General features: G+C 38.5%; 1 long non-coding RNA gene across 4 annotated transcripts; it reads right to left on the bottom strand.

Moving 5' to 3' along the window:
* Positions 1–4294: 4294 nt before the first annotated feature.
* LOC121887063 lies at positions 4295–25854 on the bottom strand. 4 transcript variants are annotated; one of them, XR_006092895.1, is made up of 4 exons: positions 25632–25854; positions 23003–23188; positions 5250–5355; positions 4295–4956 (listed from the first exon to the last, which is right to left on the bottom strand). It is a non-coding gene; the product is annotated as an uncharacterized LOC121887063 (long non-coding RNA). The 4 variants fall into 4 exon arrangements; XR_006092896.1 differs by lacking the exon at positions 25632–25854 and adding an exon at positions 23944–24095; XR_006092894.1 differs by lacking the exon at positions 25632–25854 and having other exon boundaries at positions 4295–5000; positions 23003–24095.
* Positions 25855–26482: the final 628 nt, after the last annotated feature.

Genomic DNA, 26482 nt, shown 5'->3' with positions numbered 1-26482 from the left:
TGTTAAATGGACTCCAAAACGCTGTGGATGTGTATAATTCACAGAAAACCTCCTGCGTTTCATTTATGTGAACAGCAACATTGAACACAATAGCTGTGAGCATGATGCTAAAGCTTTGTGTCTTTCCTGTAGGTCCTGGGGGCTGCCACTACTCCGAAAATACACACTCTCCCTGAAGCTTTTTGCCCTTTTTTTCCTACAATGTCGACTCTCTGTGTCTTCACTGCCAGCAGCACCAACACTGCAGCAGAAAATATGTCTAAATCAGGGAAACAAGCCAAGACTCAGCAGCAGAGAACTCCATGGTTAGCACTAGCAATGTCGCTAACATTAGCATATCAGCGACATACATTTCCGATCTACATGAACAGCACATAGCAGTGCTAGCTGCTGACTTCAAGTCGTCGTTTGCAAATCAGCGTATAACCAATCTCAAGTCTAATGCAGAGGAGGTCAGCCAACATCTGGAGAAACTTGAAGCCACATGCTCCTCGATGCGGGAAGAACAAGTGGCTAAAAACTAAACTCTCTGACTTAGAGGAGCGGAGCAGGAGACAAAACATTTGCATTGTGGCTTTACCAGAGTCAGTTGAGGGCACTCGCTCCACCGCCTTCTTCTCCCAGCTTCTCGTCAATGTTTTTGGCAATCAATGCTGTTGTGTTTTTCTCTCCATCTTTTATTGGATTATTACTGGTTTAAGCAAACGTTTATGAATAGCCATAGAATAATACAGTTCGCCAGCTCTTCTTTGAAGTTTCTATTTATCTTTCCATTTTTTTTCTGTGAGCAGCTTTAGTCTGGGGAGATCATTAGAGGTGCAATGTTGAAGGGGAGACTTCAAGTTAACATTCATTGTTACTGCTCAGGGTTTCTCGCTGGGTGCATTCGGTCGTTTAATTTATGTCATCCTGTTGTTAGAGGGTGAACTGTTGTTATGTTTGTTATGGAACTAGAGGGGGTCTTTCTGAGTTTGCTGTTGAGAGCAATGTGAGATTGGGGTTTGGGTAGGGATTAGGTGGGGGACTGCTGACAACCACTCTGTTTTTTTTTTGTCCTTTTTCCTCTCTTCTTCTTTTTACATTTTTTTTAATCTAAGCTATTCTTCTCATTCTCTCACTCTGTAATTGTTCTAGATGAAGGGTAATCTTAATTTCATTAGCTGGAATGTTAAGGGACTAAATCACCAAGCGAAAAGGAGTAAAGTCTTCACATACCTAAAGCAGCTGGGGTAGCTTTCCTTCAAGAAACCCACTTGCACGCCTTTGATCAATGGAGATTAGGTAAATGTTGGACAGGACAGTTTTTTCACTTGAACTTTAAGGGAAACACTGGGGGCTACAGCTATCTTTATCGACAGAAACATTCCTTTTGAGCCCTCTGACATTATATCAGATAAAAATGGATGCTTTATTATTGTTTCAGGCAAGCTTAAATGTTGATGTACAATTTTTCAATCGATTTTTTCTCAACTCCCCGATCTTAATTCCCATTCTCTAATTCTCAGCAGGGATTTCAATTGTTATTTGGACACAGTATTAGGTCACTCCTCCCCTAAACTCACCACTCTTATCAAATCTGCTATTTATATGAAATCATTTCTTGCCGATTTTAGCCTTTCTGATCCATGGCGTTTTTATACCCTACAGGAAGAGAATATTCTTTCTTTTCCCACGTCCACCACACCTATAACCAAATAATTATTTTTTTGTAGATAATTCATTAATTTCGAACCTTAAGTCATGCAGTTACAAAGTATTATTATTTCAGATCACACAACCCTTGTCCTTCAACTGGCTTTCCCAGATGTTGAGCACACAAGAAGGCACTGGAGACTAGATCCTTTGCCACTCACAGATGAGAGTTTTCCTACACACATCTCTACACACTTTAAAACATTTTTAAGCACTGATTACACACCATACATGTCCAATAAAACAATCTGGAAGGCCATGAAAGCTTATTTGATAGGTGAAATTATATAATTTGCAGGATGTAAAAAGAAGTGTTCAAAGAAGAAACAAATTGAAATTGCTAATCAGATTTTAAACATAGATAAACAATATGCAAATTCACCCTCCCCTGAACTATCCAAGGAATGTCTGAAACTTCAGACAGAATTTAACCTTCTTTCCTCTCACCAAGTTGAAAGTCAATAACTTCGGAGAAGGAGTAACTTTTATGAGCATGGTCAAAAGGCAGGTCCTGGGCAATCAACTGTGTGGGTTGAGAACAAAGCAACTTATTGCTGGAGTACAGACAGATAATGGGTGTATTGGATCAGAAAGTGATTAATGACAAGTTTAGAGCCTTTGACTCAAATTTATACACTTCAGATTGTGCAGTAGACTTAAATGTTATGGAAAACTTCTTTGGTAGACATACCTTCCGTCTCTCAAGACCTGAGAAATACCCTTGAGACACCCATCACCCAGGATGAAATTACAAATCTCCTGGCCCAGATGGGCTCCTGTCAGACTTTTTTTCAGAAATTTTCAGAAATTACTTTTTTATGTTTAGTGTTCTCTGATTCTTTCAACTCATGTGCACTCCTTCCTTCATTCAACCAAGCATATATTTCTCTGCTAAGAAAAGATAAAGACCTGCTAGACTGTGCTTCTTAAAGACCTACATCATTACTAAATACAAATGTAAAGATTCTTGATAAAGTCTTGGTGCACAGACTGTAGGATATTCTTCCCTCTGTCATATCCTATGATCAAACTGGGTTTATAAAAAGACGCCATTTGTTTTATAATATCTGTTGGTTATTTAACATAATATATTCCCCAAAACATATTGAGTCAGAATGCTTTGCCGCAATGGATGCTGAAAAAGCATTTGACAGAGTAGAATGGAATCTTTTTTACACCTGAAAAATTTGGTTTTGGTCCTGTTTTCTCTTCATGGGTTAAACTGCTGTACACATGTCCTTCTGCCTCTGTATTAACAAATAGTCATTACATGAAATATTTTGACATACACCGTGGGACTCGACAAGGTTGCCCTTTAAGCCTGCTCCTCTTCGCTATTGCCATTGAGCTGCTTGTGATTGCTATTAGTAGCAACAGGCAGATACAGAGGATATGGAGGGGAGGAGTCAAGCATAAGGTCTTGCTATATGTATATATATATATATATATATATATATATACAACCTAATTTTGTTTGTCTCAAAACCAGCCACTTCCCTACTAGAAGCCCTCACTGTATTGGAGGCTTTCAGTCAGTTTTCGGGATATAAGCTTAACTTAAATAAAAGCAAACTCTTTACATTTAATAATGAAGCTCTTAAACTTATACAAATCTTCCATTGAAGGTGGTGAGAGACCAATTCAACTATTTAGGAATATGTGTCACCAGAGAATGTATAATTGTATTTAAATCAAATTTCCTCAGTCTATATGATCAGGCAAAACAAATTTTATCTAAATGGTCCCCTCTGTCTTTGTCCCTTATTGGAAGAATAAATTCAATTAAAATTACACTGCTTCCAAAGTTCCTGTATCTTTTCCAGTGTTTCCCCATTCTTATCCCCAAATCATTTTTAAGGCTCTTGACTCTTTAATAATAATAATAATAATAATAACCTTCCATTTGGAATGGTAAACACCCTCGGTTATGGAAAGCATTTCTTTAAAGACCCAAGCAGGCAGGGGGAATGGCTCTGCCTAATTTCCACTTTCACTTGGCAGTGAATATTCACTGTTTGACGTATTGGATGCATTTCCACCTTGAATCCTGAGGTCCAGCCTGGGTAGCAATGGAGGTCTGTGCTAGTGGCCCAGTTTCTCTTCCTGCCCTTTTAGGCACTGCACTTCCACTTGCTTCTGATATTCTCAGTAACCCAGTTGTAAAGCATTCTCTACGAATCTGGGCCCAATTCAGGAAGAATTTTGGACTGCAGAACTTTCCCTTCAAAGTCCAATTGCAGCTAATCATCTTTTCGCTCCCTCAATGGCTAATGATGCATTGGTGATCTATTTCTTGATAATCAATTTGCTTGTTTTCCTCAATTAATGGAAACGTTTGGCATCCCCAACACACACTTTTTTAGATTTTTACAAGTTAGGCATTATGTACATTGTTTAACATCCCAATTCCCCTAGTCCCCTGGTACCCCCAGTCAATCCTGTTGATACATTTCTTTCTGTAAACCCCACATCAAAAGGTACTGTCTAACTTTTACAGCTTTCTTTCAAAATTGCATTGCCCGTCAATGGCAGCTGTAAGGATTGCTTGGGAACAAGACCTAGTTTCTACCTTCACGGATAACACGTGGGACTCAGTCCTTAATTGGATACACTCTTACTCCATGTGCGCCTGACATGCACTCTTGCAATTTAAGGTAGTTCATTGTATCCACATATCTAAAACCAAATGAGCTCGGATGTACCCTGATGTTGACTCTACATTTGATAAATGTAGAAGTGCACCTGCCTCACTCCTTCACATGTAGTGGATGTGTCCCTCTTTGGTTAAGTTTTGACGTAAGGCTTTCAAATCATTTCAGAAACCCTTCACCACCAAATTGAGACAAATCCTTTTTACTTGTATTAGAAAGAAGTTGGCTTTTTTTTTAAAATAGCATCTATATTTTTCACATTTGCAGGAGTGTACAAAGGAACTTTGCTTAAGAATGGGCTCTCCTTGTTGATGGATAGGCCCAATGTTAATTGGAAGTGTGTACAGCTCATACAAAAAGAGCGGCAGTTTCTGCAGGTGTAGTCCGTGCCTGACTCTGTGGGTGCTGATTCTGTCTTTTGTCGTCTGCGCTCTCTTCTTTCTTCCTACGGGTCCTCTCTCCAATTTCGCTCTTATGGATGCCTGACGTGACGGTGAGCCTCCATCTGTTGCAGTCTGCAGCTACAGCTTCCCGGCCTGCTGGGTTGATGTCGCATGCCGTCAGGTCTCATTTACAGACATCCTTGTAATGGAGAACAGGCCTTCCTGCAGGTCTGGAATCAGTGTCAAGCTCACCATACAGCATGTCTATAGCTCACTACAAGCACAAGTACAGATGACACTGCTGGTTTGAATGTTTATGATACAGTGGATCTATAGTTAACATTTGGTATTAAGTGAAATTAAATGTGTGAGAGGAATCAATTCACCACCTCACCATTTGTGTTGCCAATTTCCCCTGTCTCCAAAATGTTTGTACACAAGGGTCAGAGTTTACGTACAGGTGCACACATTCTCGTCAAGTTTGTTTTATAGATCACAACTTTTGCGAGGGAAGGGCGCTCACCTCTTTCAGGCCTGGTGTTGTGCATATGCAACGGTTATAAATGAGACCCCAGAGGCTTTGGATCAGTCCAACGGAGGTTGACATCTGTATGGGTGCAGCAGCTGCCCTAAAGGTGAGACATCCAGTATATTCATGCCTTTTAACCATCAGAGCAATTCAATAATAACATGCATAGAATACTGTTATTTCAAATGAGCACAGTCAGTCCACCACTGTGCTTCACTCAACACATTAATTCCCAATTCACTAACATTAATTATGCAGAGGACTAAGAACAACATCATCTTTAATTTGCTGCTTGCTTTCCTTGTATTTAGCTAGCTAGTAGCTAGCTACATATACAAACAATATTGGTGATCTTCCTGTAACATGGTAGACACTGACTGATTACACATTTCAAACCTGACCACATCTGGTTGCATTATAAATGGATTTTTATCTACATTAGGCTATTCTTTATTCAGATTGAGTGGTTGCAGTTTGTCAGAGATCAGATAAACTGGTTCTGGGTCTGTATTAAGATGATAATTTATTCAGATATTACCACTACTTCTATTTGGATAGACCTGAGAGACTAAAGTGGGGAGTGTCGGATGATGGGAGCGACCTGGTGAGGAGCAAAGATCTTTCTTATCCTTTGTTTGGAAGAAAAATATGTGTAATATCTGGAGTATATATCAAAAGTTCTACCCAATAAACACAAATTAGTAAAAAGAAAAAGTCTTACGTAAAAGACATTGGTTCATAAGGCCAGAGAGAGGTCGAGTGGGTCAATTTACCATGAATAATGCTCATAAAATTATGAACAAAAGTACTCAGGCAAGGAAGGAGCACAAGATGGAAGAGAATCTGAGGCAGAGCAGGAGCGCTTAACTGAGGCACATCAGCCCAATCCAACAGATAGCAGTTCAAAAACTTTCTAAAAAAAACTCTACATTGCCAAGAGAAATGGTTTAAAGATTTCCCTTTGCTTCACTATAGCCATACTTTGAAAGGAGTCCTGTGTTTTTACTGCACAAAAGTATTTAGACTTGAGAAGTCTTCCCTTGCAAAACACACAAATGCAGCATTTATCTCTGCTGAATTCAAAAGTATGAAAAAGGCTGTGGAGAAGTTTACAGATCACACAAAAAGCAATTCTCATAAGCTTGCAATTACGACACATTGCCAAGAAGCAAATCCTATTAATTTTCAGCTTTCTAGTGAGTTGGCAGCAGGACAGCAAAAGGCAAGGTCATGCTTGATGAAGATCATGAGCTCTGTGCAATTCATAGGCAGTCAAGGTTTGGCTCTCTGAGGCAATGAGTCAGAGGATGGAAATCTTTCCCAGTTACTTAAGTTGAGATCAGATGACGACCCTGTGTTCTTTGAGTGGCTTAAGTCACGTGCTAATAATTACACAAGCCCAAATTACATGTTGAGCATAATGGCAAACTCCATCGTCAGAGATATAGCCACTGAAATCAGATCACAACCACTGTTGCAATACTCCATCATTATTTATGGAACACAGGATGTTACCACGACCGAACAGGAATCAATCTGTCTTTGCTACAATGACCATGATCTCATTCCTTGTTGAAAAATTTGTTGGTTTATATGAAGTGTGGTTCACAACAGGACAAAACCTAGCAAATGCAGCCAAATTGTGCTGCTTTGTCTGAATTTGTCTCTTGATAGGCTTCAGAGAAATACATATGATGGAGCAGCAAATATGTCCGCAAGTTTTGTTGGTGCACAGGCCTGTCTTACACAAGTCCAACCACTGGCACTGTTCGTACTGTTTGGTCCTCACTTGTTAATTTGATAACACAAGCAGCTTGTGCAGTGTCTTGTGTAGTCCATGATGCACTGCAATGGGTCCATAAATTGGGGCGACTGTTTGGACTTTCAGGAAAAATTCAAGACCATCTTCCACTACATCGCAATGTAAAAGTAATGAAAGACCAAAGGATTGGTTTATCATTTTAATATACAAATGTGAAGTGAGATCATTACATTTTCTCTGTGATTCTCTGTGTGTGCCTTTGGACAGACATGTTCTTTTGTTATTGTTGAGAGGCCCACTGGCCCTCTCCATCCTGTTTCATCCCCAAGAAGATAAATCTTTGGGTCTTGGAGTAAACAAGACATGCTAAGGGGTCAAAGGCCACATATGGTTTTGGGCTTAGTTAACACACATGCGCCTATAAATGTATATCTCGTGACTGTTTGCCATTGGCGGTAATCCATAAGTTTGTATGATTTGACCAACCACAGATCATTTCTTTGTTTCTTCTGCAACTATAAAAGATTAGGTTTGATTTTGTTCGGTGAGATGAACCCGTGCATATCTTTGCGTGTTCTGTCACCTTATTGTACAATAATAACTTTTTATTCTTCAACCCAGCAGTGTTTTGTGTATTATTTCACATGTGTTTAGTGTTTTCAGGCAATTTCCATGACAGCAAAATCTGAAAATTGGTCCTTCACTACAATGAAGCCACTATGTCCCTCACAGTGGACTGAGGGCCGCAGCAGTTCATTCAGTCCTCAATCAGTTTGGAACAGATGGCTTTACTGGTGGCTCCAAAACAGCTATGAAGGCAAATGGTCTTCTTGACAGATTACTGAAGGGGAGCAGAGTCCTGGGAGTCCTTCTTGCTTTGAAAATTCTTGAGGAATTTGTACGCCTCAACAAAAGAGTACCATCACAATTGCAGACATGCAGGCTGTGGTGGTAAAAAAGTGTCTGTGTGAAATTTCTGTCCATGACAACTTTGTATTTAAAAGCGTCTCTACACTATAGTTTTGCTTTCACGTGTAGGGAAGATCAGGGCACTATTAGCCCCCCCATGTCCCCTAATCTCCAGAGTGGTTTTATCCTGCAGTTCTTTGCCTGTGGGGTGAGTCAATATATTGATCACTTCCATCACTTTTTGTTGTATTTTGCTGTATCAAATATTTTTATTAAAAAATCAAAATCATGAAAATACATGGCTGTGTTTTGTTCTACCTCCTGTAGGGGTATCTGAAAAACTAAAGCCCTTTTGAGGATTTGTGCCTCAGAATTCCACTCCTCATACAAAACATGATGTGTTTGGACCCTGAAATCATGACTTATAAAGAGGAGAAAATCTATGCAAGATCTATGTGAGAGGGTCCAAAAGGATGCAGACAACTTTGCAGAACAAGCAGAGAATACTGCAGGGACCAGAATGGCAACACTGATAACAAAATCAAACACAATGAGAAGACAAGCAAAGGAAAAGAGTGAAATTAATAAGAAGCTCGCTGAGCTGCAACACGTCATCAGAGACGTGGTGTCCATGGACAGTTTCTAGTTTTTGTCAGTACACGAGCAGCAGCATTCTGGATCAGCTGGAGAGTTTTAGAGACTTGTTGGAGTAGCCTGATAATAAGGAATTGCAATAATCCAGCCTAGAACTAACAAAAGCATGGACTACTTTTTCTGCATGATTTTGAAACAGAATGTTGAAGGACATATCCTGATCGAAGATAACTCCCAGATTCCTTACGGTGGTGCTGGAGGCAAGTGCAATGCCATCTAGAGTAGCTATATCATTAGATAATGTGTTTCTAAGATGTTTAGGGCCAAGCACAATAACTTCAGTTTTGTCTAAGTTTAGAAACAGAAAATTGCAAGTCATCCAGGTCTTTATATCCTTGAGGCATGCTTGAAGTTTAGTTAACTGATTTTTTTAATCTCGCTTCATTGATAAATATAATTGGGTATCATCAGCATAAAGTATGGACAAAGTACAGACAAAGTATGGAGTGTTTCCTAATAATATTACCTGAAGGAAGCATATATAACATGAATAGTATTGGTCCAAGCACAGAACCTTGTGGAACTCCATGTCTAATGTTTGCATGCATGGACTATTCATCGCTAATGTGTACAAACTGAAATTGATCTGATAAATAAGACTTTAACCAGTTTAATGCAGTTCCTTTAATGCCAATTAAATGTTCCAGTCTCTGTAATAAGATGTGTTGGTCAATGGTGTCAAATGCAGCGCTAAGATCTAACAAGTACAGAGAGAAGTCCTTTGTCTGATGCAATTAGGTCATTTATAACTTTCACTAGTAATGTCTCCGTGCTAGGGTGCACTCTAAATCCTGACTGAAAATCCTCAAATAAACTATTGTTATGTATACAGTCACACATCTTTTTTTCTCAAGCATCTTAGAGAGAAAAGGAAGGTTAGATATAGGTCTATAGTTGGCTAAAACCCCTGAATCAAGAATAGGCTTTTTAAGAAGAGGTTTAATTACAGCTACTTTAAGGGACTGCAGTACTAACCTGTTAATAAAGACAGATTTATCATATCTAGTAAAGAAGTGCTAACTAAGGGTAAAACTTCCTTAAGCAGTCTAGTGGGGATGGGGTCTAAGAGACAGGTTGATGGTTTACATGAAGAAATCGAAGTTAGTTCAGGAGGGTCGATTTCAGAAAAACAGTCTAAATATATGTCAAGTTTTACAGCTGTTTCTAAGGTTCCTATGTTTGGGGATAATTCGGTGCCTGTTGAGGGCAGGAGGTTATGAATTTTGTTTCTAATAGATAGAACTGTATCATTAAAGAAGCTCATGAAGTTGTTACTTCTGAGAGCTATAGGAATACATAGATAAGTAATCCTTTCAAGTTTTCACGATGTTTGCTTTAATTAGCAGGTTTGGGAGTTACACCATGGCGCTATTCTCTTTTGTTTTATTATCTTCTTTTACAAAGGGGCAATGGATTTGAGTGTCATTAGCATGCCAGGGACTTAAGTCAGTGTAGGAGTCCTCTGTTGTATTGAGACATGGCACTGGATTCAATGCTGATGGAAATGCTTTCTTATATTTAGCCACAGCACTATCTGATAAAAGAGGATTTTGTGGAAAAACTATTAAATGCTCAATTTTGATGTCAAATGTCAGAACAAGGTTGAGGATGTGCTTAAAACAGTGGGAGGGTTTATTTACACTCTGAGAGAATCCAATTGAGTCTAATAATTAGATAAACACAGTGCTAAGGCTATCATTATCAACATCCACATGAATATTAAAACCACCTACTATAATTACTTTATCTATCTACACTATAACAAATAGAACTGGCTGTAAAGTTTTCCAGGTTGGGTATGAAAGACTAAGAACAAGGCTTTCGAATTAGTTATAATTAAGGTAAGGTTTAGGGTTGATTAATAGGCTTGAGTTGAAAATGGCCTCAACTCCACCTCCTTGGCCGGTGTCTTGAAGAATATGAGTATTAATATGACTGGGGGGAGTGGATTCATTTAGGCTGACATATTCTTCATGACATAGCCAGGTTTCAGTAAAACACAACAAATCAATATGATAATCTGAGATTAGATTGTTTATTAATACAGCTTTAGATGACAGAGATCTAATGTTTGAGTCCACATTTAATTCTCCTGTTTTATAGTACTATTGCAGTGGTGGTATTAATTTTTATTAGATTTTTATGTACATATGTATTTATGTACTACACAGTTTCTATGTGGTTTTGGGTGAGCAACTGCTCTAATGGAAGCACAGAGAAGCGTGTAGGCCTGCAGCTCTGCCTCCTGGTCTAAACTCTGGGTTGTCATGGTTTTGGTCTAATAAAATCAGCCATATTTCTAGATATGAAAACAGCTCCATCCAAAGTGGGATGTATGCCATCTCTCCTAATAAGACAAGGTCTTCCCCAGAATGTCCATCAATTTTCTATAAAGCCCATGTCATTTGCTGGACACTACCTCGACAGCCAGCAGTTAAATGATGACATGCCGCTATGCATGTCAACACTGGTCCGATTAGGCAGGGTCCCTGAGAAAACTATGGAGTCTGACATTGTCTTTGTATATTGGCATAACTGGGAGTGGTTACCACCGATGTGAATGATAATTTTACCATATCTGTCCTTATCCTTAGCCAGCAGTTTTAAAAGGGATTCTATGTCGCCCAGTCTGGCCCCAGGAATACATTTGACTATGGTCATGGTGAGAAACGCTAACTTCACGTTTCTCACCATGGAGCTGCCAATAATCAATTCAATTTTCAATTCAATTCAATTCAATTCAATTCAATTCAATTCAGTTTTATGGAGTTGTCATACCCCTCTTTCACACATATCTGCAAATCTCCGAGCAGGGAAGGAGGACACGCCTGGTCCATTTACCGAGTCATCATGTAGCCTAGATGGGGTGTCATCTCTATTGTCACATGAGCGCTGACAGTGAAAGTCCATTTTTGATTTTATCGTTGTTTGCACTAATGACACTGTTCTTACGTTGCAGCGTTTCACTTAGATTTTTTTAAAATATACATTATATATTATATATTTTCATTTTTAGGTATTTTCTATGGTCTGTGGGTGAAGCAGCATAAATCACAATGAGTCAGAATTTTTGTCCCACTGGGGATAAGAGTAACTTGGCAGAGGCAGGAATAGCCTATATAGACCATATAGCACCCTGATTATCGTGAAGCCGAACGTTAGACTGTACGGACAAGCAGCTATGTCTATGTTTACCGCATGATGGAGCAAAAGGCTAAGTAATTCATAAAACATTTATCTTTCAATATATCAAATAAATTCAGAAATTTCTCAAAGTGAATGGGAGACCCCAACGGAAAAAAAAGTTGTCCACTTCCCTTAACCTTCTCTCAAAAATAGAAGGCTCCCCCAATAAATGAAGGAACTTCTGATGCATACTAAATGTGGATATACCAGCAGCTTTTTGTGGTTTCCCATCCTCTCCTCAGCTGTCTGTGACATTTTGATGCTCATTAGGATGCCTGGGAGGTGAGTGTTGAGACAGTACACTCCTAAGGTGCCTTAGGTTGGATTAAGACCAAACAAAGCATCCAGTCTTGCCTGTAACCTACTTCCTTTGATTTATTTATGTCGTTATAATTCAGTATGTATACTGGGTCCTGACTGAAGCCAAGCTGGCACAATTACTTATTAATATACAAATGTTTTTAAGGCCAGTCAAGACCTAATCCCCTGACAGCAAACTAATCCATAAAGCTTTGGTACACAGTGGCTTTAAGGGCAAGTTTACGCATGCAATTAATATGGCAGAGCAGCCACGCCGATCTTTCTGATCCAGTCAATTTCTTTCCGGGCGCTCCATAACAAATTGCCCATCTATTGAGAAATAAGATCAATCTAAAACCCAATTAAAAAACAATCGCCATCATACTGCATCTGTCAGTTTGACTGTTTTAAAATGATGAAGAGTTCTGGAAACAAGTGTTTAATACTACAAAACAAAAGAATTTAGGGATAGTACTTCTAGCATACCAAGTACAGCTAAATACAGGAAGTGTTCAGAAATAAACAAATAATCTGCCCTATGGATCATTAAATTCAAGTCAAAACATGATATGCAACTCCTGCTAAATAACTTTCTTCCCCAACAGCAAGACTTTTCCTTGTCCGGTGAACTATCAGATGTTCGGTTACAAATGGTATATACCAAGTGATCCCTCATTCTGCAATATCTGTTTGCCTGGTGTGTGACTCATAACACGGAGGCTGATTTGTTGCTGAGAATGACACACACATCTCACTGTGGCCAGTAAACATGACCTCTCCATCTGCTGGTAGATTAATGATGTTGCCTTGGACACTTAGTTGAAAGCATGACTCAGAGCAGCCAAATTAAACCCGACCAGAGAAACTGACCTAAACGGGCATCATCATAGTGACCCAGAATGGAGACTGACATAAGATCATAAACTAATAAGAAATTTGATATAAATCATAATGTCAATTATTAACATTAATTATTGCTGACTAAATGTAGGCTACATAATATTATGAAAAAAGTGGCTTTACACCACTTAAACCTGCATTAATTGATTTTTGGCCCCTTGAGGGCAGCTGTAAACATAGCATTGACATTGGCCATATAAAATGGAATATGCCGAAGATATTACTGTAGCAGAGCTAATGATTCCACTTGCAATTACCACTGATGTTTACTATTAGTCACACCTGAATTTTTCATATTATGAGCCCCCAAAATGTGTTACCAGTGTGCAATTATCCTGTCTCTGTGGAAGGTTGTGTAATTTGCTCTGGTAAAATAGTTCAATAAACTGTTGTTTTGGAAAAAAAACAAAACTTTGCTTGCTTGATTGTTTTCATGACTCATGTAATTTCATGAGAAATCTCTGTTGTGTTACTAGCTTACTAACTAGCAGCTAGCTAAAATCAGGTTATTTGTTTTTTGAGTCAGTTGATAATTCTCTATGGGTTCATCGCTATGAGCGACCCCTTTTACATTACACTAAGTCATTGATATAAAAATGTTGATTAGTGTATCTTTAAACTTATGTTTGATTAAGATAAAAAGATTTTGAGGATAGAGGCAAGTTATTCCTTAAGTAATTGACAGAAATTGCATTACTTGACTGTACTTGATCAGCTTTGTGGATTCTATTGCTAACAGATTACAACCTGACAATAATTTTGCTAGAATGTTACCCACCAGACGAGCTGCCTGCCAGCACTAATGTCATTAGAAATACAGGCTGAGCCACTGCTCCCACAAGCCTCCTCAACTGAACCATTTTTATTCACTGAGAGTCTTGTTACACACTGGATTTCCAACTCTTTAAAAGTCTCTCCCTTTTGAGTTTTTATCCATATTTTATTGAAGCTTTTTATTATTCATTCTCTTGCAAAACAGTTCAGGACTCCTACTAAGGAGAGAGGATGAGATTTTCTTCTTTCTTTTCTTCATCTGTCTCACTGATTTGATTGCCAGCCACTCTCGTCCAACTTAAATCACACTTGCTGTTCAACAGTTGTGTTTTTTCTGGTGTTTTTTTTTTTAACAGTATCTATTTTTTAAAATGCTTTTAAAAAGCATGCTGTTCTGCACAGAAATGTCCTCATACCCCGCTGATGTCTGTCAGGTAGATTTTCATTTCAGGCGAGTAAGAACAGTTTATCTGTGGGTGACAGCTCGTGCCAGCCTGTAAGTGCCTGGATTTTGTGGCAATCAATCAGGGAGGTTTTTCCATTTAGTTGTCATCGGGGAAATCATGGAAACAATCGTTTAAAAATCCGGAGAGTGAGTAGAGTCATCAGAATGCAAAAGGCAGCAGCGTGGTCACACATCTTCACACTGCACGTGTCATTCATCTGAAACATGAAACATGTCACCACTGTCATCCGCTTAGGTATTGCTTCCATTAGACATCCATATTGCACCCACATGCTCTACCAGTGAGGAGCATTTGTTTTTATTTATTTAGAAAGCTATTTTACAACAACCCCCCCCCCCCCCCCCCCCCCCCCCCATCTCTCAGCCCTGCTTTCTTGGAATGTTAGTAGCTATTGTACCCGCTCACAGACATGGCTCACCCTGCAAATACCAAAAATTCATAGAGTTAGGAAGACTTGCTTTCTGTTACTGTGCCCCACATACTGGGAATATGCTTCAAAAAAACTTCAAGTTGACCTCATTACAGTTTTTCACGATTGCTTACACACTATAGCTGGGCCTATTAACTAAACATCCCAAACCATGATGCCATCTACCAAAACACAGACCTATTTCCCAATACTATAAACACTATTCCCCTGTTTTTACTCATGTTCTCATTTTGAAAGAACTGGCATTCAATATGATCACAGATAATCATAGTAATCATAGAGAACAGGGTCATGGGTCAGTTTGCTTGTTTTGGAATAATGGATCCACAAAGACCTGAGGCAGAATAAATGTGATTTCTTTCTTTATGTCCAAACTGTTTTTTAACTCCTTTATGTTGGTAAATACATGGATAATATTTTACTGTATTATAAGTTCTTTATCAGTTGCATATTTTTACAGTACATTTACTTTTTCACTCAGTTTATTTTACTACATTAGATTGAGGAATTAATGTGTGTTGTGTCTTTTCATTGTGTTCCTCATGTAAAGAGGTTGTTCTGGGGGAAAACCATAAGTGCCATTATTCATTGCAGTAACAGGTTTTTACAGTCGTGTTTTGAGTTGATCTCACCAGTGTGTAATGGCTGTTTTGTAGTGTTTGTGTATTTGATGATAATTGATTTGTGTGATGTGTGAAGGCAAAGTTTGGTTTAGATGTTAGATTATATGGTTTTCAATGAAGAGTTTGGTTTTGACATGGAAGTTTGAAGTTTGTGAAGATGAGTGTGCAGTTATGCATTTGTGTTCAGAGTTTATGGAAATGGAGCATAATTTCAAGAAACGTGTCTTAGCAATTGAGAAAAACTGTAATATCATCGGGTCAATTTCAAGATTCAATGGCTAATTTTATTGATAGTAACTTTCATTGCTCTTAATTTTTTTAATTGTTCTTATTCTCATTGTTTTATTTATTTATTTATTTGTCTCACTGTTAATTCCCACACTTTTACTTTTTAGCATTGTTCATTTTACCTTGTTTTTAACTGACATAGCCATGTATTCTTTTACTGCTATTTCATTTTAGTTGTGTCTGCATTTATTGTATGTCTGTACCTGGGCACCATTGAAAATGAGGGTTCTCCCTCAAAGGTTTTAAATAAATGAAATGAAATGATGATGATGATATTTACAATGTACCAGACAGACTGAGACACACAACCCATTTATTGTACATTTTTCATTCCTGATGGATTATAGCAGCTGCAGTGTAGTGGATCTATACTGCGCTGCTATTATGTGTGTGTGTGTGTGTGTGTGTGTGTGTGTGTGTGTGTGTGTGTGTGTGTGTGTGTGTGTGACAGAGAGAGAGAGAGAGAGAGAGAGAGAGAGAGAGAGAGCAAATTAGACCCAGGATCTATTCTTCATTGTTGGACTGGACACAGGAAATTGAGAGCTATTCTTATGCTCACATCTGCATGTTTCCTTCTTGACTGAGCAGGGTGATTATTACAGTATGTGTTTTACACTCATAGATTTAGTGACTTCATTAAAGGTCAGTTTATTAGTCATGAGTTGTACTATTCAGCCCGTGAAAACAACAACATAATGGGCCCTCTTTCAATCGCACAAATGCAACGACAAGTGCAGTGTGGTAGTTCTTGGGTGCACAGACTGTTTGGGTGTCTCCCACCGAAACTGCTATTTTGCATAAGTGCAAAAGGGCCGGCTGAAGGTGGATATAGATCAGAGGGTGTGGTGATTAATAAATATACTGTCAGCCAGTTACTGCTCTCATAGCTCTGAAACAGCCAATCATAGTGAAGCATGACAACAATAGCTCAAAAAAGAGAATGATGCTTCTTGTGGAAATCATATTGTTGTCTGGAAGGTGCACGGGGGTCAGGATGTGAACACACAGCATCACTCATCTGCAGCCAGTGGCAGATAGAGTGGGGTTTTTAACAGCTGATTAGCATAATGATGATAGAAATAAGCAATAAAAAATGTGTGGTGAAGCTATTTATATGATTGCACTGGACTTATGCTATCTCAGCCATAATTTTACTGTAAATCACATCATAATGGTCACAGTGTTTTGTGACTGATGTTATACTGTAATGCATTCCAAAATAAAACTGTGAGGTGCCGCTTTTGCTTTAAAAAATGATGATGACACATCAGTGGGCTTTAAAAGATCATATGATTTTGTTACAGACAACCCATATTAAATATTAAACTGCAGCTTCTTCTGTCAACATAATGAGCAATGCATTAATACTAAACATTGATTCTTAACATACTGTATCTGCCAAACATTCACTGACAACGTATTTGTTTTCTTACAATATTGTGGCAACTAAAGCATGGCTGAAATTTCTATGGTTATGTTTAAGCATTTTGAAATTAGTTGGTTAGGGAAAGAATATGGTGTAAGTTACATACTGAAACAATTGACGCTGAATTGACACACAAGACACATGTGTACATTTTGAAAATTTAACCAAAATTACAATCTTACCCTATCCACAGTGTTTAAACCCCTAAAACTAATCACGCACAGGGTACAGGAAGCAAATCCTGCTCTCTGGGGGTCAAAGCCCTGTGTACAAGAACATTACGCTGACTAGACTGGAAATATGTAGCAATTCAGGCAGCAATTAGGTCTCTTCAAACATATTTGGCAAAACAATTGAATATTATACAACCAAAAGCTTTAGGAGACAGGGTTGTGGGAAATAGGATGTAGGATCCAGTATTTTTGAAGCTTAAATCATACAAGGAACTAAAAGTCAGGATATAACAGCTTCTTCTGCTTTAATTTTGAATTATATTTTAATCTGTCTCTTGTGAGTCGCATAAATGTATGGAGTGCAGTGCTAAATGTTTGGAATACCCCTTTAATTTGTTCATTGCCAAAATATTTGGATTTTGTATCTTTGTATAACTTTGAACAAGATCTGCATATGGCAATTACAGTATGGCTACTGCTATTGAGAGGTCACAGTTAATAAAAGGGGGAAGTTAAATTGCAGGTCTGTCACGGTACGGGTACTCCAGGTCTTCAGCATTAAAGTCTGTCACTCTCCACTGAGCTACATAGCCTACAGGGCACAGCTTTTTCTTACATTGGCACTGAACATCACTACATTTATGTCACATTTGCACATTTTTTTCGATAATAGTAAAATAAGGTTCAAGTTAAAATGAGCAAAAGCACCTTTAGAGCTAAAAAGTCTGCAATTTAAATGTGAATTGTTGAGAAAAAAAACAGTCAAAAGAGGGAAAGAGAGAATGAAAAATCTGGCTGTCCGTCTCCACAGGGCATTGATCAAGAGAAAGAACAACATTAGCATTCCACCCCGACACTGAGGCATTACTGAACGTCTAGGCCAGAGCCAATTGATTTTTGCTGCCATTCTCTTATTTCATCCTTTCGGGTGAAATATTCAGCTCTATGTGTTCGCCCATCTACTAAGTATAAGCTCTTGATAAGCCCAGTCAAGCCATAGGAACAGAACTTTAACCACGAGGTGATGGAAATTGGAAATGCACGTCTTACTGCATTACATTAAAGTGAGTGACAATATCACGCTGATTTTCATTTGTTGTGATGGCACTATCTCATTTTTTTCCATTACCACGAGTGTAGTGTTCTAATTTTCAGGCGGGGTGGGGTGGGGGTGAGTGGGTGGATTTGTGCATTTCTGTATGGTGAGCCAACAGAAGCTGGGTAAATAGGAGCATCAAAGCAATCTGCTGCTGGGCGCCGAGAGCACAGGCTCATTATAGGGGGCCTTGGCTGAGTAGCCGGGAAGACATGCCAAGTTAGACTCCCGTTGTGACAGACAGTGCTCTTTAGCTATTAATCAACAGGCTGAAAAATTGAAAGGACAGCGAGTCGCTAATGGAACAATTTGTCTCACTGTGAGGGATTGAATTTCACTGCACCCAGGATCCCAGCATCATCCCATCCACCGCCTTGAGCCATTCTGTCAAACTCTTATGGTTTTCATCTGCATATTTCCTCTTAAGAATACAGTACTTCAAAAGCATACAGTAAGGTGTAAGACTTATTAAAAGGTGTTTTAATTTGTGTGCCAGAATATCACATTTCTACAGTTCCTTTAAGGATAAAACACACATCAGTGCAAAAGCACAAAGGTTAAGGAAATTTGCTCTGAATCCAAAACTGCTACAAATTGTAAAATACATGCAGAAGCGCAAACACAAACATTAAGAGAAATGCAACAAATACTAAAGTGAGAGTGATGACTTCTTTAACTTCTTTAACTTCTTTGACTTCTTTAACGGCAAAGACACAGTGGGCTAGTTTGAGATGAATTTTGTTTCTCTTGAAGAAGAAACAGGATGTTTTTACTTTTTGTATGTGTTTTAGTTTTTGGGTTTTTTTTTTGCATTTTTCTTAATGTTTTAATTTTGTATGTATTTTACACTTTGTAGCATTTTTGGATTTAGATTTTTCCTTAAAGGACGGGTTCACAATTTTTCAAGTCTGTCTTAAAACATCAGTCAGATGCCCAAATGAACATTGAAATAGGTTTTTCTTGCTGTAATCATTCATCTTGTTCATACTGACCATTAGAAGATCCCTTCATAATGCACTTACAATGTAAGTGATGAGGGACAAAATCCACAGTCCTCCTTCTGTGAAAAAATGTATTTAAAAGTTTATCTGAAGCTAATATGAAGCTTCAGCATCCAAATGAGTCAAATTAAGTAGATATCGGTCAACATTACAGTCTTTTTAGTGCCAAAGTCTCTTTTTGTTACTATACTTCCACCGCAGCTCAACAGGGAAACAGTGTCTGAAGAAACACAAAGAGGGAATTTGATGCTAAAAAGACTGATATGACTAACTCAGACTTCTGAAGCCTCATATAAGCTTCACATCAACTTTTAAATACATTCTTGCACAAAATGACTGTGTGGACGCACTGTGGATTTTTTTGTGTGTTTTGTCCTTAGGGGCCATTGTACATTGCACTAGAATGTTGAATTATTTCATGGTACAGAAGAAAAACTGAATTATGACACAAATCACAATCTGTTTTATCATTGTAACTAATACAATGTCGCACTTCAACTTTCCACTATAATTCCATTTACTGTTGTTTAGACTTTATGGGAACTATTATTAATATTATTGGTTTTCAAATAAAAGTCAGATTGTGGTTTATGGCAGGGTAGCAACGCCCTCCTTGTGAACAGGATTGATGGAGTTTACGGTGATCTTAAACATCTTAGCTGCTGCCATCTTAGCTGAGCATCCCTCCATCCTACAGAACTTTGTTCTAAATTCAGTTCAGTCCCCAAAGTTTCCCAAAAAGCCAAACATGTTTAAAATGATTCAGAGAATTCAAGGTGCATTAAAAAAAAAAAAAAAAAAAAAAAATCCAATCATTGAGCTGAAAACTCTGGTGCGTGTGTTTATGCTTCCACACCCAGCAGTTTATATCAGTTCTCTTTTGGATTCTGGGTAGATTTTTGATGAATTCAGAAAGTGTGATGCTGTGTTTGCTCCCAATTGCCGTGACAAAGTGTTCTGATAATAAAAATGCGGGGAGGTACTCAATATGTGTTGCAGATAAAGAGGGTTATTGAGTTCTGAGGGAGGCAGCCAGAGCGTACAGAAATTAAACTCAGTAGAGTATATATAGTGTCACGGTGAATTTGGAAGATTAAGCAGATACTTGGTGGCAGTTTATAAGAAGTTTACATACTGTACCTTAAACTAAACTAACTCATGTGTATCATTAGTGCTGTTCCAGTCTGTGTGTGTGGACGTTCTGTAGATGACAGGGCTTTTTGTGCCACGGGGAGAGGGTGTGGGTGGTGTTGTCAGATTTTTCACTGCATGACTTAAATCAGCTTGACAGAGACTAACACAAAAATCAGCTTTTATATATAAATGCATATCATCTCTACCAAAGAAAAGAAGCGATGTAATTTGGATAATATCAATGCACAAACCTTAAAAAAACACAAAAAACTCAAAACTATTTCGCATGTCAACAATGAATCTTTAAACTCAATAATTAATGTTTTACTTTTCTACCTTTACTATAAAGTTAGCTGTCTTTTAATACATTATCTTTGATGATCAGTTCTGTGTCTTTTTAGGAGAATTATCTGTAAATAAAATCTGTCATTACTAGCTTACATCACTGAATTCAAGCACTAAGAATATTAGGGCAAAGTATTATTAAAACCATCTAATTATGTTGAAATTAATTTTGTTATTAGAGTCGGATAACCAGAAGTTATATGTAAATTAGGTGGCTTCTTAAAGATTGTTATACCTGTGTTTCAATAATTTTGTTGCACCACATTCATGCCGAGTCCAACAATAATGACAAAACTATATAGTATTGTATATGCTGTATGTATCTTATACCATATGACCACTGTCTTGAGTCAATAAGAAATGTGAATATCAATTTGCTCCGATAAATGCCTCTAACTGGCTTCTCTAGCTGAAACTGATGTATTTATTTAGATTCATCTCCCATTGAAAAATGGATTTTTCAGAAACAAAGTTAGAAAAAATGGAAACTGATGTCTATAGCACAAACCTTTAGCATCATTCAATTATTCAGGAATGTCTCTATGTTAAGGGGCATTGAGGATATTGATTAAAAGCAGACCTGCAAATGGGAATTCTATTGTTTCAATATTTCAGTCACAGCAATGACTGAAGTGCTGCAAGAAGCAGAAAGAAGATATGTGATACAGTTATACAGTAAATGTGAAGAAACTAAAAATAAAGGAGACTAGCTTTAAAGGCGTGCCTCAGGCCCATGCTAAATCTGCTCTGTTACCCTCTTTTCCAAAGTGTCTGTAACTTCTGATGTCATGCTGTTGATGGGTGAGATTATACTTTGACACAGCCTCTCTGTCGGCCCCTTTGGCTGACAAAACAGTAATAATTATCCCAGCTGCCAGCCTGATATTAACTAATGATGTATTATGAGTAACAGCCAAGGCTGTAACTCTCTTGGCCTACATTCTAAATTTGTTTGTTTTCACTTTCAGTCCTCCCTCCCTCTGTATTTCCTCTCATTCCACCTCTCCGCTCCCTTTAAGTCCCATCAGAAAAGACATTATTGATCCTGTTGTTCCTAAACAGCAGATCCCCTCCGTTATCTCCCATCAGATGCTGTGGCCGGCTGTCAGGCATATAAACAGCGACCTGCCATTCCAAGGTTCATATGAAGCGGTATCCTGACACTTCCTGGGAGGATTATGAACACCCACTGCTGGACTGTCCCGTCCAAATGACAATCATTAGTGGAGTAAGCAGACAGCTGGGAGAAGTGGATCGCTTTCATTGTCATATGAAAAGACTGTTTAGGACAGACTGAAGCTGGGGAAGGACATTAAGACCATACACCCCACTTGTAATGACTATCCACCAATATGGTGGAGACAGATGTCCCCAACAAACGATTATGCTTGTAACTGTGCAAAGATGATATTTATGTCAATAAGAGACAGTTCCCAGGGGAATTGGGAAGGGGATGATCAGTAATATCACATTTTGATTTTCTGTGTGCAATGATTGAAGGCCACTAAGCCATGTGTATTGTGAGAAATGTGGAAAATGTCAGGTACAATTGATACATGTTAGAGAAGTTTGAGACACTTTTTTTTTTTTTTTTAGATGAATCATGTCTGGATTATTACCAAAGTGTCAAGGTCAAGCGAGGTGGAGTTTAGAAAATAAGCTCTGCATTAGGAGGTTTTATGATTTTTTGCCATTAGGTTCTTTATCCTTGGATCAAGGCCTCAGTTTGCTTTGTATCGCTTTTGATGCAGAGTAAACCTATTCACATTGAACTCTAACCGCTTCCAATGTATTTCATTGAGTCTTTCTCTTATAAATTTTGAGTTTTGAAGATTTATTGGCCCATTAGAAGATTTTCCCACAACACCAACAACTTAATTTAGTGTTACAAAGAAGCAATACTGAAGGACTGAATAAATACAGGACCACACACTGGATGACAGGTCTGTATACTAAGCAAACTTAGAGTAAAAGTCAAAATGTAAATTTTTTTATCAGTTATCTAGCAGCACATTTCTTCTTCAAAGGTATTTTCACGATCCTACAGACGTCTACTGTGTGCTCAGGAAGTTAAATGCCTGTCTGGTGTGAAATCAACATTTAAATCCAAAATGTAAGTACTGCGGACGTACTGGATTTAAATGTTGGTTGCACCCTCTGCAAATGTTTTATTATTCCAGACACACAGTAGGCAGCTGTGGGATCATGAACCTGCCTTTGAACATACAATCTGCTGCTTAATTACAGGTAAAGTGTAATGTTTTGACTTTGCCACTTACCTTTGCATAGGAAAGGCTTTGTGTGAGGTACAGAGTGCTGATGTCACTGATGAGGCTAGAGGTCAGTATTCTTCAAATGTATCATTTGTTTTCTTGGTCTGGTGTGAAAACGTCCATGTTTCTCCAGCTTGGTTTAAATGGTGTTTGAAGATCAGAATAATCAAAGCTGGTTAATGTCAGGAACCACTGGGAGACACAGGACAGATTTGTTTCACGACCCGTGAAGGAAATGTATTCAACTCTGTCTGATTGCACACTTCACAACAGTCGAGGCCATTAAGGCCATGCTGTGATGCCACACACCCATCTTACTATCTCAGTGTCACCCAGAGGGGTTCTGCGAGTTCTGCAACCTTTCTGTCGGTGACTGTCTCTCACTCTCTCTGTCTGTCTGTCTCTCTCTGAGTGAATCATTCCATTAAGATCCCAGCATGTTGGAGAATGGAACAGAGCCGATTGGCTTATACCCTCCATGACAACCAGTGATCAAGGACGAATGACAGCACACTCTAATGAAACCAGGCAAAGGGATTAAAAACAACCCTCCATAACTTGCTGGTCTGTTAATACATTCAGTGTTGTCTCTATCCCTCTTCACTGCCTCACTCCTCGATTTCTGTTGTTTTATTCACTCAATACTGAAGAGAATACTGTTATGAACAGGATATCACCAACTTATATTTTTTGGATGGCATGTCGTAAAGCTATATTGAGTTTCTATGCAAGATCAAGCATACATAAAAATACATCCATCACAGAAAAACCCACACATCAACCCAAACTAACAGAAAAGCTGAATGGAAAGCAGACACATGTGGGCCAAAAAATAGGCAATTTTACTCTTAGTGTTTTGCGAATTGAGCAAAAATGCTTAACTGTTACTATTAACTGACTGAGAAATTTGAAAATATGCAGTAAAGAAATCAAGCAGCTGTAATTACCTGTTCAAGAAACATTTCCTTTTAGATGCAGCAGTATTTTTGGGATATGTTTTTGTCTCTAACTCTGGACCATGAATACATGATTAACTTGCAAGCAGCAATTTACTATTTATAAATAATAAACTTTATAGATCTTGGTTGTTTTTAACTATATCTTTTAACCGGATGAAGGATTTTAGTCATCGGATATCTGGATCTTAAGTTATCAGACAAACAAGCTGAGCAAACATTAGCAGCAGCTCGGCTAGCAGCCCCTACTGGATGTCCCGTATCCACCAAACAGCGTCGGAGAAAGACTGATTTTTAGCATGAAACTGCTTTACTCACTGTTTTCACAGTTTTATTCCCCGTGTACGTTTGTTTTGGAGAGGAGACCTCTGTGGATAATTCGCCCCACGGTAAAAACCTACTGAATGTCTGTATCTTAAGTTATCAGAGAAACAAGCTGGGCAAACATTACACTTCGGACACACAGTTTGTGTGAGCAGCGCGTGTGCGTCGCGGATCCTCTTGCTTTTCATTTTGGTGCCCATGTTAACAGGTTAGAGCAGCCACACAGCCCATGAGAAGTGCATCTCACGCGGTTTCAATGTCTATATGTGTAGAATATGTCACAGACATGAAATGTCACCACTGCGGGTCAGCCTGCGCGGTGCATGTTGGGGCAGGGAGTCTCTCTGGTGGGGAACTCCAGTACGGAGACCTGCTTCCAGGCGGAGATTTGGTATTTTTATTTCCCTTATTTGTTGTCAGTTTCTCTCCTGGCAGTTAGTTTGATGGTTTGTTTGTCAGAGTGTGTTTGGCACGTTTGGGGAACTTGTCATCTGGTGGGATTTTCTTCACTTGGAAAGGTGACAGTGGGGTTTAACTGGTGGAATGATTAATATAATGAATAAAAAACCCCGTCCTTTCTGAGGAGTGTATGTGACTGACACAGAAGTAGCCCCAACCAGACCCCACCATGCCTGTCAGAAAGAAAGCCGCTTTCACCTCCCATACTATTTATTTTTTAACAATTGAGCACATGCTTCTTAATCTTTTTCTGACTAAACTAAATATAAATTAAATTTATAATTAAATGATATGAAACAGCATATATTTAAGTTGTCTTGGCAACGTATCTTATAGGTCACACAATATTAGGCCATTTAATATACTATTAAGAAATGTATTTATTTGGCAATTGGCAATTTCCCACTGGACTTTTTGGCCATTGATATTTGTCACCTGCCGGACAACTACACATATGACAGCTTTTTGTCAGCTAAGTGTCATATCACAATGCTGTCACTCACCACCAATGAGAAGTGCATTCTCTGGGTAGTGGAAAATAACATGACAGACAGCCTGAGGGATAACAGAGGAGGGTTTCCTTCCATCTCATACAAATCACCCTGTCTTAATAGTCTTAACTTGTAATATTTCTTTCCCATAGACTTGCACCGAATTGATTTCCAAAAATATGTGACAAAGCACTTCACATAACACAGAACATGTCTTTTAGTTTTCAATTAAAGGACGTTTGCGTATTTTACGGGACCGGTAGCAACCCTACAGGACACGCTAACCAGATGTGTTTATCAAGTGGTAGTAAATACATTTATGCTTCATTATGCATCCTGGATATAAAGATGTGTGCTAAATAAAGCTGATAACTCATGAAATCAATTTGTTTTTTATTTACTTACTGTGATAACTGTTGATGCTGCATGTGCCTGATTTTTACATTAAATAAAGAAAAATCAACTTGTATGTATTTTGTATCATGTCAAAATAAGAAATGACCTGGAGAAAATAAAGGCATTCAAAAAAGTAGTCTATCAACCAAACTGCAGCAGGGAGTATCTCCAAAGTCCACAGGCAACACAAAGTATCTACAGGCTAACAAGCTAACAGACTAGCAAGCACTGAGTCTACTGTGTACAGGTTAACAAGCTAACAGACTAGCAAGCACTGAGGCTACTGTGTACAGGCTAACAAGCTAACAAGCTAACAGGCTAGCAAGCACCGAGTCTATTGTGTACAGGCTAACAAGCTAACTGGCTAGCAAGCACTGAGGCTACTGTCTACAGGCTATCAAGCTAACAGACACTGTCAGTGGTATATTACATAATCTGGTAGCAGTCGAGTGAAGTCAGGGCAGGTCAAGTCGAGTCTAGCTGCAGGTTACGGGTAAGAGGTTTTTAGTACCGAACAGTCTCAGTAGGGAGGCGAGCACATACAGCTGCAGTAAAACCCAGGGGACAAGCGTGTCAGTCAGTCACCAACTGCACTGTTAAAAGCAGCTAATTATTGTTACAGTACTCAAGTATGTTTTTAATACAGTTTAAGGTTGTAATGCTTCGATTTTTATCGCTGGTCGCTCTTCTGGTAACATTTAAAGCAGAGTAGACTTCCCTGGGGCGGTACGTACCAGTACAGACCTGATGAGTATCTGCACTTTTGATTCGTTCATTCATTTTATGCCAGCAAAACATGAGGTGTTTCAGATCCCTCTCTACACTGACAGTAATATGATTCTGGTGAAGAAATGACATTT

Source organism: Thunnus maccoyii, chromosome 20 (genome assembly GCF_910596095.1).
Source record: "Thunnus maccoyii chromosome 20, fThuMac1.1, whole genome shotgun sequence".
NCBI classification, from domain to species: domain Eukaryota; kingdom Metazoa; phylum Chordata; class Actinopteri; order Scombriformes; family Scombridae; genus Thunnus; species Thunnus maccoyii.
The sequence above is the reverse complement of the archived record's forward strand: the minus strand, read 5'-3'. Positions and strand labels throughout refer to the sequence as shown.